The sequence below is a fragment of the Chelonia mydas genome, chromosome 13 (assembly GCF_015237465.2).
Source record: "Chelonia mydas isolate rCheMyd1 chromosome 13, rCheMyd1.pri.v2, whole genome shotgun sequence".
In the NCBI taxonomy this organism is placed as follows: domain Eukaryota; kingdom Metazoa; phylum Chordata; order Testudines; family Cheloniidae; genus Chelonia; species Chelonia mydas.
The window spans coordinates 4,446,865-4,463,762 of NC_051253.2; the positions used below are offsets into that span (position 1 = coordinate 4,446,865).

General features: G+C 46.1%; 1 protein-coding gene, 1 long non-coding RNA gene and 1 other non-coding gene across 8 annotated transcripts in view; 2 read left to right on the forward strand and 1 right to left on the reverse strand.

Annotated features, from left to right (window-relative positions):
• Window positions 1-2,860: 2,860 nt before the first annotated feature.
• LOC114020114 lies at window positions 2,861-12,196 on the reverse strand. 2 transcript variants are annotated; one of them, XR_003565011.3, is made up of 5 exons: window positions 11,794-12,196; window positions 10,791-10,986; window positions 8,792-8,989; window positions 4,747-4,827; window positions 2,861-3,377 (listed from the first exon to the last, which is right to left on the reverse strand). It is a non-coding gene; the product is annotated as an uncharacterized LOC114020114 (long non-coding RNA). The 2 variants fall into 2 exon arrangements; XR_006285491.1 differs by having other exon boundaries at window positions 11,960-12,179.
• Window positions 11,717-11,788, forward strand: TRNAE-CUC. Its single transcript has one exon. It is a non-coding gene; the product is annotated as a tRNA-Glu (tRNA).
• A 58-nt stretch (window positions 12,197-12,254) lies between the features above and the next one.
• The window catches only part of DNAJC5 (DnaJ heat shock protein family (Hsp40) member C5), a 64,821-nt gene continuing 60,177 nt past the window's right edge, over window positions 12,255-16,898 (forward strand). Inside the window, exon 1 of one of the 5 annotated variants that reach the window (XM_037915451.2) lies at window positions 12,255-12,546. The gene's annotated coding sequence lies outside the window, so the exon portion shown is untranslated. The remainder of the gene's footprint in view (window positions 12,547-16,898) is intronic. The other 4 variants (XM_037915448.2, XM_043527310.1, XM_037915450.2 and 1 more) reach the window with 4 other exon arrangements.

A 16,898-nucleotide genomic window follows, 5' to 3' on the forward strand; every position in this document is an offset into this window, starting at 1 on the left:
TAGAAATCTAAATGAGTAAGTGCAAAGGTTACGAACCCATCAAGGGCAATATCCAACTAGCAGAGTAATTTTGGGAGGGAGGCCTAAACTGGTGACTTCTGTGTAATGTACGTCATTCTGGCCTCTAGAAGCCTCTGCCTGTGCTATGCTTCAGCTGATGAACTGGTACCTCCAGTCTAGTACTTCCCTATAACAGCCACTAGCAAACATCAGTTGATACATACGGTATGCTCCCATGAACTTTTTGTGCAAAACTGACCAAAGGAGGTAATGAATTTGCATGCAGCTTCAAAATTGGAGGAGCTGGCCCCTGTCAAGAGGAGAGACTGGAACCAAAAGGAACTTGGTGGAATGAGGGTATGAGCTGACAATTTCGTTTTGCAATGAATCAGCAGAAAAGAGCTCAGTACATCATATCGTCTGAGGCACAGAGCAGAACATACTTTCTACCAAAGCAAAGTAGGTACCAAAGCAGGAAAAACCAGTCTAGTACAGTGGTTCCCAAACGTTAACAGCCCACGAACCCCTTTCACTAAATTGTGAAATCTCATGAACCCCCTCCTAAAAATGAATATTTCCAGGGATTTAAGTTTAAATTTCCTCCGCACTCCGTGGGGCTTCTGCTGCTGGACCCCGTTGACCGCTCCAGTCAACTGAGCTTGGGCTGCAGGTCCCGCTGACTGCCAGGGCTCAGGCTGCCAGCCCCAACTGCCCGGCCCTGCTCTCCCTGGGGCTCGGGCTGCCAGCCCCGTGCAGAGTGCTGGGGTTCAGGCGGCCGGCTCCCCCGCTGAGGGAGGAGCTCAGGCTGCCAGCCCCAACTGCCTGGCCCCAGTCAGCCGGGGGCTCAGGCTGCCAGTCCTGTGTGGAGCGCTAGGGTTTGGGCAGCTGGCTCTCCCGCGGACGGAGGGGCTCGGGCTGCCAGCGCCAACTGCCTGCTTCACTCTCCCTGGGGCTCGGGCTGTCTGCCCTGCAACCAGGTCCCACCTGCTGCCTCCAATGCCCGGGGTCCTCTGGCTGCCATGAGTGAAATTTTTCTGGCGAACCCCCTGTAACGTTGTGCGAACCCCAGTTTGGAAACCACTCTTCTCATACAACTCCCTTGGGAAACCTTGGGCCTAGTTTTGAGAAGGGAAAAGGTGCAGGAGCATTGAAGGATGCTAGTGCTGCATTAAAAATAACGTATGTGTAAATGATCAATGCCTGTCTACTTTTCCTGACTACTGTACCCCTTTCAGGAGTCTGATTTCTTGCATACCCCCATGTGTCACCTCACCTGAAAATTATTTGCTTTAGAAAATCAGACCTAAAAATAAAAAAGTGTCACAGCACACTGTTACTGGAAAATTGCTGACTTTCTCATTTTCCCGTACGATTATAAAATGAATCAATTGCACTTACATTTTTTCAGTGTCTAGTATGTAGAGCCATATAAACAAGTCATTGTATGACGTTTTATTTTGTACTGACTTCGCTAGTGCTTTTTATGTAGCCTGTTATAAAACTAGGCAAATATCTAGATGAGTTGATGTACCCCCTGGGAGACTTCTGCGTCCCTCTGGTTGAGAGCCACAGCTGTAAGCGATGCTGGCAAGTGGTTAAAAAGCTGTAGGCCAAAAAGTGACTGAGGGGAGTGAGCCCCAGGTTAGTTCTTCAGAAAAGTCAGGTCACTCTCATAACCTTGCAGACTGCCTTCAGTTGTATGTGGGCATTTCTTCATTCCCTCTGGGAATAGTTTAGAAAAGGGGGGGAAGTGTTGTTTTTTTAAACTTGTTCTCGCCACTGGAATGAGCCAGAGTAACCAAAGTTAACGTGCTGTGTACCCCACCGCCTAAAAAGCCCCTCATTTTAATTCTTAAACAGCAAAATCTTGAATGAAAACATTCCGTGCCAGTGGGCTCCTCGGGCTGTGGCGCTGTCATTGCATGGGGAGTGTCAGTTCTTTCCCATCCTAGCCATTGATTCATCATTGCTTCCATCTCATTGATCTGCTTGTATTGGGAATTTATCTCAAATACATCACTCTGCCAGAAATGTATGCGAAAGATTAATTGAACTTGACTTTAAGCTTCCTTCCAGTAATTCCTCCTCAACCTTATTTTTGGCTTCTGTCCCACATTTGAGCTTTGGCGGCAGCAGCAGCAACAATTCTGGAAGTTCTTCAAGCCAGAGAAACTTGGAATATGGAAAAGCAGCAGCTGAAACACTGGCTTAAATTTTTAGCATGATAATCCTGGAAAATAGCTTCTTGGAAACTGTGTTGACAGCCATGTGTGACTAAAGCAGTGCAAGGAAAAGGGAAATTCCGACTCTTTGATTAGTCTGGAACTGCTCCAAAGGCTGCACAACATTTGGAGAAGGATGAATATGGAGTAGACATATGTTTCAGGGAAAGACAGCAGAGCTCTGTGACCTCATAGGGAAATATTTTCTCCTTTCAGAGGGCAGCCAGGTGGCTGAACTGGAGACTTCCACTGGCCGACCACAAAAGCTATTTGGTTTTATTCATATTTGCTGCCTCACTTCCAAACATGAGGCCACAGTCTATCATGATCCGGTCATGCAGCTCCCAGTGCCATCCACATGAGTTGTGAGCAACAATCATGGGCATAATATTGTTGAAAGCACTTCACTCTGCAGATGCTGGATTCTTTTGTGGAGTAGAAAAGGTGGGTGGAGGGGAGAGCCAGAGCACCAACTCAGTTTTCAATTTAATTAAACTGTGGCTTGACCAGCTTCACATAGGGTAAAAGAATAAGAACATCAGCCCCCTGTGTTGTCAGATGTGGTTATGACCTGCCCAGGATGGATACACTGGATTTGGGGTTTGATCCTGTCTGTCACAACTGCTTATATTTGATCGGGTGGTCCGTTGGTACGTAATGTAGTGCCATCTCCTTTCTCCCAGGGTCAAGCAGAGCTTCTACCATTGCTCTTCAATGTCTTTCTGAATTGGTGGTAATTTGAGGAAATATCGTATACTCCCTTGTATTTTGGACACTGCAGTAGAAAGAGCCTCTCTGTTGCAGTGGGTGCATGGTCTTATTCATCTCTTTTCACCTGGTCCCATGAGAGGAGGGCAATGGCTCTCCTCCGTGAACAGGATTTGGCCTATTGTCTCCAGTTCTCCATGTCCCCACCTAGCCATGAACTATCAATATATCTTCCTCATCCACGGTCAGGCAGAGAACTTGTCAGTCCCTGGCACATCTCCTTGCAGGCTGAGCAATAAGGGAAGAATGTTTGCTTTTCCACAGCTGTTAACTCAAGGATTACAGTTGAAGACATTTTATGGCAAGGCTGGACTGTCAGAGTGAGGGCAGGAGGCAGGTTCCAAGCAGAAAGTACAGACCCCCAGACAGCTGCTGTAGGTGCTAGCACTGATGGGAGAAGAGATTTGTGTTTGTAAATACGTCTATCAAAGGATCTTAAAGTGCTTTACAAACACTAATAAACTGTCTGATTACAGCTGTCATTAGGAAATTTGTCCTCCTTTTGCAGAAGAGGAAATGGGAATGAGGGCCACATCTTTAAAGGTAGTTAGGCACCTGACTCCCATTGATTTCAATGTGAGTTATGCACCTAATTACCTTTTAAAACTCTGGCCCTGAACGGTTAAGTACAATACCCAAGACCACATACATATACCCTGTTACCATTACAGTGCTAGCTGCATCTTTGCCCCCTTTCTGGTCAGTGTGCACCCCCCAGTCAGTTGGCAGGCCTCAAATCTAAATGCCCTGGGGTGGAAATCTGCATTTCTCCTACTTTTAGACCAGGCCCTCGGCTACCATACCCTGTGTATTAACTTTGCTTTCCTAGTAGGTCTGACTGGGTGTGGTACCTGTAGTTCTTTCTTGTGCCAGTCTGTGACCAGTGGTATTCAGTGACAAAACAGTCGTCTTAAAGCCAAAATACTGTTTTAACAGTAGGAACAAAGCATTTAGAGAGAGCATTTTAGAACACAAACTACACACGTCTATCTTACGTTATGGCATGTCACCCACTGATAGCAGCCAAGACGTCCTGCCCCCGCAAGGACCTGTCTGTCAGTCTGGTCTGACAACTCTCTGCTCTCTCCCTTTTAATCCAGCCAGAGCTCCTTTGTTCTTGTGACTTCCCGGGGGTTGGCCCCAGTCACGCAAACCAGTTCTGTAAGTTAGCTGGAACTAGGCAGTAGAATCTTCAAATCTAATTCAGGCCTTTGTCTCTTATCAACCATTAACCATCAACCATTTTCTGAGGAGTGGCTTATTTTGAGCCATTGTTCCCTTTTCCCTCCCTGACAACTCCTTTATTAATCTAAATCAATATATTCAAACAGCAAACATCCCAATAATCAGGTCACCATACAGTATTCATAAATTATTACAGAGAATCATCACTTCTTTCAGAATCTCCTCATTCCCATTCCTTTTTCTTTTCTTTTTTTTTAAACCTGATTATTTTTCCTTGTTGCTCTGAATTTATAAGATCTGTATTCCCAGCACTGCTTGTCAGACTCTGGGGCTAATGTTACCAGGTTTGATGCCTTTTACTTAACATTGACATTTCCTCCTACACTGGTGCTGTTGACTGTGCAGCAGTTAGCCTGCATCTTGGACCTCCTTCCACTGCCGAGAAGGTTCTTCTTTCACAGCAGTTGGTAAATTTTTTTCATTGCATCACTTCACTGTTGCACGGAAGATGTTGTTCATGATGCAAAACTCTGGGACCCAACCTAATGCGTAATATTTCTGAAGCACCTACCATTGGGGCATTAATGCAGTGGTATCTATTTACTGTGTGCCCCTGGTCAGGAGTCATGATCTTGGGCCTCCACCAGTGCAGCTAGAAAAGCAGACAAGATTACAGTAGTTGGATGGAAAATATTTTCACTCCACGCCGCTGCGAAGATCAACCACTCACATAACAAAGATGGATCAAAGATTCATCTCAACCAGGAGAAGTAGGTACTTCATAAAAATAATAATACAGTTACAGTGTCTGAACTGAGCTTTCGTAGAGAAGTAACTCAGGAGAGCAAGGTTTGGCTTCTTCCCTGATGCCAGTATGAAAATTCATAATGTCAAAATGCAGATTCCTAGAACCAGGAATTACAACACGCATCCACCAAGGGCTGCAGAGATGGGAAATGGAAAAGTGAACAATCAAACTAGGGTATGGCGGGATTTCAGTGGGGCTGATTTGTAACTTCAGTTTTTATCCGTTTTCAATAAATCCATCCCACCCTGAAAGTATTTTTAGTAATTGAAACACAGGGACATTAGTAATTCATAAATAAACTCCACCAAATATTGCAACGGTCCCAATTAAGCAAAACGCAGACCAAGAGATCTGATTTTTTTCTTTTAATTTTCAAGTGTGAAGTCTTCTGCAGTCATAAGAGATGATAAAAGGTATCTAGGCCCTTACCCTCAACATGGTGTTCAGTTTTGAAGGACCAGAGAGAGGCACAAAAAATGATTTGGAGACATCAATGAGAAATGTCTATTAAAGGGTGGAAAATAAATAAATAACCCTTACTAGTCTGGCTAGGTGAGTAAAGGGGATACGACTGTTGTATATAAATAGTGAAGGTTACAAAGGCAGTGCTTCTCCGGTTTGTCTGATCCCAGGTGCTGAAATTAAAAGGCAACAAATTCCAAGCAGCTGACAGGAACTACTTTTTACATACACAACAAGCAATTAAGTTGTGGAATTTACTACTCCATGCTAATGTTAAAGCAAATATTGTTTGAAAAAATAATTTGATATAAATAATAGCAACTCTATTTTAGACTAGGGAGAACAAAATTACAAAGGCTTCGCTCTGAAAAATGGATCAACAATGAGAGCAAGGATGAAATTAAAACTTTTAGAGCGTAAGCAATTTGGAGTAGGATCATATCTTTGTTTGTACAGGTTTTGTTTTCCCTAATGCACTGGGGACCTGATTCTGTCGGAGACTCTGGATGCTATAGAAACAGAAACATTATTGAATAATAATGAAGTATCTTCCATTCAGGAGCAGGCCACAGTTGGGGACAGGATGGACCATGTATCTGTCCCAGCATGTGATCAATTCAAGGAATACTAATGAGTGTGTATATGTCTTTCTTCATCTGTTTGAGGCACTATAAGGTGACAAAGTAGCTCAATTTTGCTTGGTGGCTCTTCAGTGCATACCAAGATAATGGGCATGTGCCCATTGATGTATTGAATGAATGGCACTACTGCAGTATAACAGGATTCAGCCTGATTATTCTGTTAGTAAATGCATTATAATTTATTCCTTTAAAAATGTGGGTCAGAGTAGTCAAATGGGAAAAGGCCTGTTCGAACTGTGAAAGGCCAGAAGCTGTGCTAATGCATATAATGTGGAGATGTCACAAGGCCCAGATATCAGAGAATCAAAGATATATAGAATTTTAAGGGACCTCAAGAGGTCACCTTGTCAAGACCCGTGCGCTGGGCAGGACCAAGTAAACCTAGACCATTCCTGACAGTTATTTGTCCAACCTGTTCTTAAAAATCACTGGTGGGGGGACGCCACGAGCTACCTGGAAGCCTATTCCAGAGCCTAACTATCCTTATAGTTAGAAAGTTTCCCCCTATTTCTAACTATGGCGCACAGAACTGGACACAGGACTCCAGCAGAGGCTTAACAATGTCTAGTAGAGTGGGACAGGTACCTGCCATGTCTTACATACGGCCCTCCTTTAAAACATGCCAGAATGATATTAGCCTTTTTAGCAACTGCATTACAGTGTTGGACTCATGTTCAATTTGTGCTCTCCTACAGCCCCATCTCCTTTTCAGCAGTATGGCTGCCTAGCCAATTATTCCCCAGTTTGTGTTTGTGCATTTGATTTTTCCTTCCTAACTGTAGTATTTTGCACCTGTGCACTTGTCTTAATTGACCTCTTAAGGGGTAATAAAGGGCAAACTGGAACCGAATGTGAAAGGTGTTGGTGCAAGTGAAACCCTTTGATCCTTAGGTTTTGAAAGATTACTCAACTCTGCAGGGCTTTTGTTTGAGACCTGGTGCTGTAACCCAGCTATGCAGTGCTTAATGAAACATTGGAAAGGTTATCCAGGGCTCCCTGCTTAAACAATGGTGGACTCATGTCATAAATATAAAGGGAAGGGTAAACACCTTTAAAATCCCTCCTGGCCAGAGGAAAAACCCTTTCACCTGTAAAGGGTTAAGAAGCTAGGATAACCTCGCTGGCACCTGACCAAAATGATCAAAGAGGAGAGAAGATACTTTCAAAGCTGGAGGGGGGGGGGAGAAACAAAGGGTCTGTCTGTCTGTGTGATGCTTTTGCCAGGAACAGAAAAGGAATGGAGTCTTAGAACTTAGTAAGTAATCTAGCTAGATATGTGTTAGATTCTGTTTTGTTTAATTGGCTGATAAAATAAGGTTTCAGAGTAGCAGCCGTGGTAGTCTGTATTTGCAAAAAGAAAAGGAGTACTTGTGGCACCTTAGAGACTAACAAATTTATTTGAGCATAAGCTTTCGTCCGATGAAGTGAGCTGTAGCTCACGAAAGCTTATGCTCAAATAAATTGGTTAGTCTTCGCTAAGGTGCCACAAGTACGCCTTTTCTTTTTTTGATAAAATAAGCTGTGCTGAATGGAAGGTATATTCCTGTTTTTGTGTCTTTTTGTAACGTAAGGGTTTGCCTAGAGGGATTCTCTATGTTTTGAATCTGATTACCCTGTAAGGTATTTACCATCCTGATTTTACAGAGGTGATTTTCTTACTTTTTCTTCAATTAAAATTCTTCTTTTAAGAACCGGATAGCTTTTTCATTGTTCTTAAGATCCAAGGGTTTGGGTCTTTGTTCACCGATGCAAATTGGTGAGGATTTTTATCAAGCCTTCCCCAGGAAAGGGGGTGTAGGGTTTGGGAGGATTTTGGGGGGAAAGACGTTTCCAAGCAGGCTCTTTCCCTGTTATATATTTGTTAGACGCTTGGTGGTGGCAGCAATAAAGTCTAAGGGCAAAAGGTAAAATAGTTTGTACCTCGGGGAAGTTTTAACCTAAGCTGGTAAAAATAAGCTGAGGGGGTTTTCATGCAGGTCCCCACATCTGTACCCTAGAGATCAGTGGGGAAGGAACCTTGACAACTCATATTTCCAAATGCATAAGCTTGAAGGGAGTTCACAAGTTCAGCATACTACATGGACAATGATATCACCACCAGGAGAATAAACAGAAGAATCCTGGAAATTTAAGCTCCTGGGAAAAACACCCAGACTTTGAGCCTCGGAGGGAGGGAGGGGGGGTGGGGGAGAGAGAGAGAGAGAGAGAGAGAGAGTGTGTGTGTGTGTGTGTGTTAAAAAAAAAAATGAAAGTAATGCACTACTGTGTTATAGCTGCCATCTTTTCATCTTACCATTCCAGTAATTTTAAATAAAATACATACCACAAATTGACAGTCATGATTAAAGGTTGGTTACAGTAAAAAAGGATGCTTTTAAAGATACCTTAAAATATGGCTTAGAATTAGCTGCATTTATTTTTGTGCGCTAAATGCCCAAATGCCAAAAAAGTAAGGCAGATGCTTGAGAAATAACTAACTTTAAATGTCTCTGGGTGTCTTAACCAAACCAACATGTCAATCAGCTCTACTCTAATGCTCTGATGTGAGCTATCATGGAGCCCTAGTGGAGCATGGATGTGGCCTCAGAGTGATCAGATACACACTTTTTTTAGCATCCAAAGTGATTTTGCAAGAAACATAGATCTGCTGTGATATAGAATAGTAAATAAAGCATATTCTAGTAAAAAAAAAATCTTCACTTTACCTGCTCCTCTACTGTGTTCTCCATCTGAACTCCATGTGACATTGGTATATGGTAAATGCTGAGCCCTTAAAGCAGACTTAAATGGAACCAGTTGGTGTGATTTTGGGAGGCTTGAGAGTGATATGTATATATGTCACTGGTGCCACATCCTCCATCAAGCAGTGGCCCACTTTGAGGAGAAGCGTCTTGCCCTTAAAGCTGAAAAGAGAGAGAGAGAAGGAAGGAAAAAGAAAGAATTTCTCCCAGCAGGCAGCTGACCCATCAGGAAATATCTGTATCTACTGTGGGCAGATCTGTGGTTCCAGGATCAGACTCCTGAGTCATCTCAGACCCATATGTAAATCTGTGGTAGAGATCATCCTCGAATTGAGGGATCGCCGATGATATATTTCACTGATCTCTTTTCTCAAAACTGTCTGAATCACTTTTGCTCAAACTTAAAAAAATGAAATCCCTGCTGAGGCAGAGACAAAGCATGAAATATTAGTTCCAAACAGTTAAAGTTTGTCAAAGTTGAGACCAAGAACTTAGCAAGACTCAGAATGGGACTGGACATTTATATGGATCACAAGAATATCTAGAGCTCTTATAAATTATGCTAACAAAAATTCTGGAAGGGATATTAATCTTTGTGGTTCGGGGCTTAAACCAATCTCTATCAGAGATTAAGATGAGATCAATGTGGGGGTCTGATTATCCCACATCTGCTACTGCAGACTTCTTACACCTTCCTCTGAAGCATCAGGTGTTGGCTGCTGTCAGAGGCAGGATTCTGGATGTGATGGCCCTGGGGTCTGATCTGGTCTGGCAATTCCTATGTTCCCATGCTATAAGTAAGGCTGCATGTCTGTTACAGAGGTCATGGAAGTCACAGATTCCGTGACTTTCCGTGATCTTCATGACTTCCGCAGTGGGCAGCAGGAGCAGCAGCAGTTTGGGTGTGTGGGAGGGGGCTTATGGCTAGGGGCAGGGGGTTTGGGTGTGGGGCAATGCTTATCTGGGGTGGGGGGCTCCCCAGCTCCCACCAGCATGTCCCTGCAGCTCCTAGGCCAGGGGTGGGCAAACTATGGTCCGCAGCCCACATCTGGCCTGTCAGACCATTTAATCTGGCCCTCAGCTCCAGCGGGGAGCAGGGTCGGGAGCTTCCCCACTCCACATGGCTCCCAGGAAGAAGACAGCATGATCCCCCCTCTGGCTCCTACGTAGTACACGGAGGTGTGGCCAGTCAGCTCGCTGCGCTGTCCTGTCCGCAGGCACTGCCCCTGCGGCTCCCATTGGTCGCGATTCCCAGCCAATGGGAGCTGCAGGGGTGGTGCCTGTGGACCAGGAAGGGCCGCAGAGCCACCTGGCCGTGCCTCGAAGCTGGAGCGGGGATATGCTTCCGGGAGCTGCCTGTGCTAAGCGCCGCCAGGAGCCTGCACCCCTGAGGCCCCCTCCCGCACCCCAATCCCCTCCTGCCCTCCAAACCCCTCGATCCCAGCCCAGAGCTCCCTCTTGTACCCCAAGCCCCTCATCCCCAGCCCACCACAGAGCCCGCACTCCCGCACCCCAACCCGGAGCCCCCTCCCGCACCCTGAACTCATTTTTGGCCCAACCCCAGAGCCTGCACCCCCAGCCAGAGCCCTCAACCCCTCCTGCATCCTTACCCCCAATTTCGTGAGCATTCATGGCTTCCATACCCCAATGTGGCCCTCAGGCCAAAAAGTTTTCCCACCCCTGTCCTAGGCAGAGGGGCCAGGGGTCTCTATGCACCTGCCTGTGCCTGCAGGCCCCACTCCCACAGCAGGGTGAGTGCAGAATGAGGGGGAGGGGATGTGATGCAGGGACAGAACAGGCTGGAGTGGGGGACATGGGACAAAATGGGGGCAGAGGTTGAAAAAGGACAGAGCAGAATGGGGAACAAGGGAGACAGCCCCAAACTTCTGCTGCCCCATCAATCTCACCCTGGCCTGCCCACGCAGGGTGATGCCCCCTGGCTTTACCTCCCAGCAAATCCTACCCTCTTTCTGCCAGGCACTGACTCCCTTCTGTGCCTGGCTGTCCCAGCACCACAGCTGCTCCTGATTGCATCTTAGCCCCACTTGCTTCTGGGGAGGCGTCAGAGGAAAGGCTCCTGCCATCCCTCTCACCTTCTGTTTGGCTGGGGATGATGGCGTTGGTGACTTTTTCATTGCTGAGAAATGTCATGCATGGAACTGCGGAGAAATAGATCAAATGACTACTATCAGTAACATGCTGGGCATTTTTAATATGTAAGTCTGAGGCTGGAGGATCCGACAATGGTTGAAAGAAAGGTGCTGCTCTTTGGAGCACTCAGTGTATCATAATACATTTCACTTATTTAAAAATACTGCATTGACATATTTCAGAGTAGCAGCCGTGTTAGTCTGTATTCGCAAAAAGAAGAGGAGGACTTGTGGCACCTTAGAGACTAACCAATTTATTTGAGCATAAACTTTCGGGAGCTACAGCTCACTTCATCGGATGAATGCATCCGATGAAATGAGCTGTGCATCCGATGAAGTGAGCTGTAGCTCCTGAAAGCTTATGCTCAAATAAATTGGTTAGTCTCTAAGGTGCCACAAGTCCTCCTTTTCTTTTTGCATTGATATAGCAGATTAAATGCAGGCTAAGCATTCACTTTGCTATATTGTACTGCAGTTAAACCCAGCTATTAGCGAGAGGAGGTGGGTGAGGTCATATCTTTTATTTGCCCAACTTCTGTTGGTGCAAGAGAGAAGCTTTGGGGCTTACACAGAGCCTTCCTTCAGGGCCTGCTCCAAAGCTTCTCTCTCTCACCAACAGACGCTGCACCAGCCAAAGATATGACCTCATCCACTTTCTCTCTAATGGTGTATTGACTATGAAAATGAAAGTGAAACGCTGCTAGGAAGTTAAACTTATGTGAAGGGCCCTCCTCAGGACTCCCTGGTGGTCTAGTGGTTAGGATTCGGCGCTCTCACCGCCGCGGCCCGGGTTCGATTCCCGGTCAGGGAACGCACCTTCTTTTTAAGGGTCCCCTCTATGCTTCCTAATTCGAAAAACCTCATCGGCCGCGCTTCCAGGGGTCGCAGCGATGCGCTGATTTGCCCCCTTGCCCCACGCAGCTTTTCCCTGGCCGTTAGCTTCCGCGGCAGCGCTTCCCGGGGCGGCTCCGGCCTTCCCTACCAGCCGGGCGGGACGGGGGCTCACGGGAGCGATGGGCAGGGACGGGCCGGGCCAGAGGCGAAACCAGCCCCCCGGAGCCGCACGCCGCCGGGAGGAACCCCGCCCCCGTGCCAAGCGGCCCCGCGGGAAAGCGCAGTCGCCCGCCCCCGCGCTGGTCCCGGTGTGTTTCCCCGCAGGGACACGCCGCCCCTCGCGCGGAGTGGCAGCGCGCGTGCACGGCGCGCCCCCGCCCCCAGGCGAGCAACCGCCCCCTCGCCTTTTCCCTGGCCCGCTGGGACGTGGCGCGCTCGTCCCCGCGGAACTGGGAGGGCGCGCACGCGCGTGTGAGCGCGCACGCAGCCTCCCTCTGCCCTTCTCCTCCCCCCGCTCGCGCCGTGTCCCGCTCGCTTCTGTCGCTTGGCGGCGGCTGGGGCTGCTGAGGAGACGCCGCCGGAGCCCGGGCCGGCCTGTGAGGAGGAGCCGCCGCCCCGCACCTCCACCCCCACCCCCACCCCACCCGCGGGAGAGTCGAGAGCCGCCCCTCCCCCCGCCCGGCGACACCCCCTCCCTGGAGCTGCGCACCCACCGGCCCGCTGCGGAGGGCGCAGGTAAATGAGGGGGGAGCAGGGTCGGCGAAGGCGGGGGGGGCCGGTCCGTTCGCCCTGCCGGCCCCCCCCCCCGCCCCCAACCGGTCTGTGGCGCCTCAGAGCCTCGTACGCACCCAGGGCCGGCTGGGCGGCTGGAGGCCAAGATGGAGCTGATGCTGCTGAGGGGGAGGGTCTGACGCTGCAGCACATCGGGGGGCGGGGGGGGGGGCGTGAGGAGAGCAGCGGGGGGAGAGGGAATGGTGGGGCAGGGGGAGATGGGCGGGGGGGGCAGGGGGAGAGGGAATGGGGGGGCAGGGGGAGAGGGAATGGGGGAGAGGGAATGGGGGGGCAGGGGGAGAGGGAATGGGGGAGAGGGAATGGGGGGGCAGGGGGAGAGGGAATGGGGGAGAGGGAATGGCGGGGCGGGGGGGATAGAATAGGGGATCTCATCAGAAAGTGGAATATCCCTCATCCCACCCCCAGTTGCCACCCCCTTTGCTTTCTGGTGGGTTTTGGATCATGAAACAGAGACTGTTAAACATTAGCTGTCTTTGTACTGGGGTGGGGGGGGGATCAGCTGTTGAGGGGCAGTATGTGTGTATGGGGACAAGGGATTATCTCAGTTTGTCATAAATGCCACATAGCTACAGAACCTGTTCATAATAAGGTATTAAAAATTATGAACATTGTGTTTTCCCTGGGAACCTCTTGCTGGGGGGTGGGGCGGGGGATGAAGAAAGCCCAGCTTCCTCTTCCCACTCTTGCATACCTGGTACCAGGGGGACTTGCAGTGTTTTTGTGTGCTTGTGTCCTCTGTCTTTGGACTTCAAAATGACAATAAAAAGTCCTCAAAGACAATATAAATAATAACTTTGGATTTAGGGCTTGTGTTAACTGAGACTCCTAATGACAAATGACAGCTTGGGATTTCAGATGTTGTCTCCCCCTATGTTGCTGCTTGGGATTTTTATAATTAGTGGCTGCTCAGAGTATTACACACTTGAGTTTTGTTAAATGATGCGTTTAGAACCAATGGGAAACCTAGTTTTTGAAACAGGAATTTGGAGAGAAGGGAGAACTGATTTATTTTGTGCTGCTTTTTGTGATGCTTTAATGAAGACAATTTGACTCCAATGGTATTCTGTCTGGATGTAACAATGTGGATGGGGTAGTCAGTTTACTAACATACTTCGGTTTTTTGCTTATACTTTGTCTAGATCTTGCAATTGTATGCATAGTAACACAAGGCAGTTGGTTTATTACTGGCGTATAATATAGAGACGGAGCCATTTCTCCCTCAGAGAGAAAGGTGAAAGCCATCCATGCGTGATGCTGCTGCTGTGTGACACACAAGGAGATTTTCAGCTTTTGCTTGCGTTTGATTCAGTGAAGCATCAGTCTGCAGAGTGTGCAGAAAGTCATTGCTATGGGTTTGTCTGTGTGTATTTAATGCTCTCTCTGAGGCTGTAATCTGTAATAAAATGTGTATGTAAGTGTGCATGACAAATTCAAAAGATCTTCTTGGAGAAATAGAAAGATGAGCCTGAATTTATAGCATATATCTGTCTCTTCAGTCGATGGTGTTTTATTACGACAGTTTCTTTTGGGAAAAGAAAATGAAATTATACTATATCTGACATTATTATAATCTGCTACCATTGAAGCAAAAACTTGTAGGTTGAAGCCAACTTAGTGGTTGGCTTTGGCAACATTTTAGCCATCTCATTGGGTATATTAAGCTATGATAAGCATGCAAATCTAAAAAGAGCCAAGGGTTTTTTATTTCATGTGAAGTGCACTGAGGCAGGTCAAATGGCTGTCGGATATTGTCAGTTGTGCATAAGAAGCATTTGTTTTAGATTTGTTAAGCAATGGAGAAATTCAGTTAAACTGTAAGAACAAGCTCAAGTTTTAATATCCACCATTCAAACTGCACAGGGTCATTGTGTACATATATTTTGTTGTTAGAAGTGGCCTGGTCTTAGACAGAGTAGCTAGTGCTGGGGGATAGATACCGGTGATGCTGATGAGCGGGTTCTGTAAGAATTATAACTGTGCTGCTTTTCTTAATGCAAAGCTGGATCTGGGAAGAAATCATAACTAAGACACAGAAGGTAGAATTAACTTTAAGAAAGCAGTGTAGGGAAACTTGTGCTACCGATGTCCATGGTGTATTTGTTCTGTGGATAAGTCGGTCTTTGGGCTTCAGGATTGTTGATCTAGCTCCTTTTTATGAGCACTAAGTAAATAAATATCCTCCCCTTCCTTGCGTATTTCATCTTACTGTTAAAGGTAAGCACAGTCTGAGCAAAAGACTGTTTATGGTGGTGGTGATGAAGAGAATAAAACTACATGTTGTAGATGAGTCACTTTAGTCTGACACCATTTATTTTCTGCTCCATGTTTTTGATACATCATATTGGCAAGTCCTAGGTAATAGTGTCTAAGTACCTTGATGCCCCACACAGGGGTGACCTAAATGCATGGTGTATGTATGCTCTGTAGTTTAATATGTGTGTTTTATCAATGTGTGCTTGAAAGAAACAGCAAGAGACAAAACACACTTTACTAGGTCATTAACACATGCCTTGGCTGTGCAGGGGTCGGGAGGCCTTTCAAAAGAATATGACTAATCAGTGCATCTCCTGCGGTCTTTCATAGTTAAAATACCAAGAAACCTATATTTTGATAAGTTAATGCACTTGAGCTACAAAAATAAAGTACAGTAATTGGGGTAATTTCACTGAGTTTGTAAATGAGATGGTGAGGCTGTCATACCAGAGCAGTCACTGAGGATTCATCACCCAAAGATGATTAGCAGCCAGTCAGATAGTTGCTCTGGACAACTGATAATCAGAGAGAGAATGAAATTACTTATTGAATGGGGCCAAGATTTTATTCCTGTATCTGTATTTAAAGCATTTATAAAGTCATCAGTGGGAGCTATTGAGTGCTTAGTACTTTGGAAAATTAGGGAGGTACCAGAAATATGATTTTGGGGATCCTAGCTTAAGGTTTCTAGTTTTGAAAATCTTGACCTAGTTGAATTATTGCAGTTTAACCTGTTCGGCAGATAGTATTTCTGATTATTGATGCTTGTGCCTTTGATCATCATACTTGCTTTCTTTGTAAACTTCAAATATAGGTAATAAAAATCGTAGCATCATAGAAACGTAGGGCCGATCATGTAACGAGAGGTCATCTAATCCAGACCTGTGCGCTGAGGCAGGACCAAGTAAACCTAGACCATCCCTGACAGTTGTTTGTCTAACCTGTTCTTAAAACCCTCCAGTAACAGGGATTCCACAATCTCCCTTGCAAGTCTATTCCAGTGCATAACTGTCCTTATAGTTAGAAAGTTTTTCCTGATATCTAATTTAAATCTCCCTTGCTGTGGATTAAGCCATTACTTCTTGTCCTGCATTCAGTGCACAAGGAGAACAGTTGATCCCCATTCTCTTTATAATATCCTTTAACATATTTGAAGACTCTAATCAGGTGCCCCCTCTGTCTTCTTTTATCAAGACGGAACCTGCCCAATTTTTTAAAAACTTTCTTCATTGGTCAGGTTTTCTAAACGTTTATCATTTTTATTTCTCTCCTCTGGACTTCCCAGTTTGTCCACATCTTTCCAAAAGTGTGGCACGCACAGTGGGACACAGTACTCCAGCTGAAGCCTCACCTATGCTAAACAGGGTGGGACAGTTATTTCCTGTGTCTTACGTACCACACCCTGGTTAATACATCCCAGAACGATATTAAACTTTTTTGCAACTGCGTGAACATTGACTCATATAATTTGTGATCCACTATAACCCCCTCATTTTGTTCAGCAGTATTACTGCCTAGCCAGTGATTCCCCATTTTGTATTTGTGCATTTGTTTTTTTCCTGTCTGAATGTTGTACTTTGCATGTGTCTTGATTGAATTTCATCTTGTTAATTTTAGACCAATTCCACAATTTGTTGAGGTTGTTTTGAATTCTAATCCTGTCATTCAAAGTGCTTGTGACCCCTCCTAACTTAGTGTCATTTTTCGGATTTTATAAGCATACTCTTCACTCCATCATCCAAGCCATTAATGAAAATATTCAATAGTACTGGACCCCTGCATGATCCCACTAGATACGTCCTCGGTTTGACAGCGAACCATTGATAACTGCTTTTTGAGTATGGTCTTTCAACCAGTTACACACCCACCATATAGTAATTTCATATAGACCACATTTCCCTAGTTTGCTTATGAGAAAGTCATGTGAGACTGTGTCAAAAGCTGTATTAAATAAAAATATATCATGTTTACAACCCCCCCCCCCCGCCCCCCCGAGCAGTAACAGTAACAAAGAAGGATATTAGGTTGGTTTGGCAGATTTG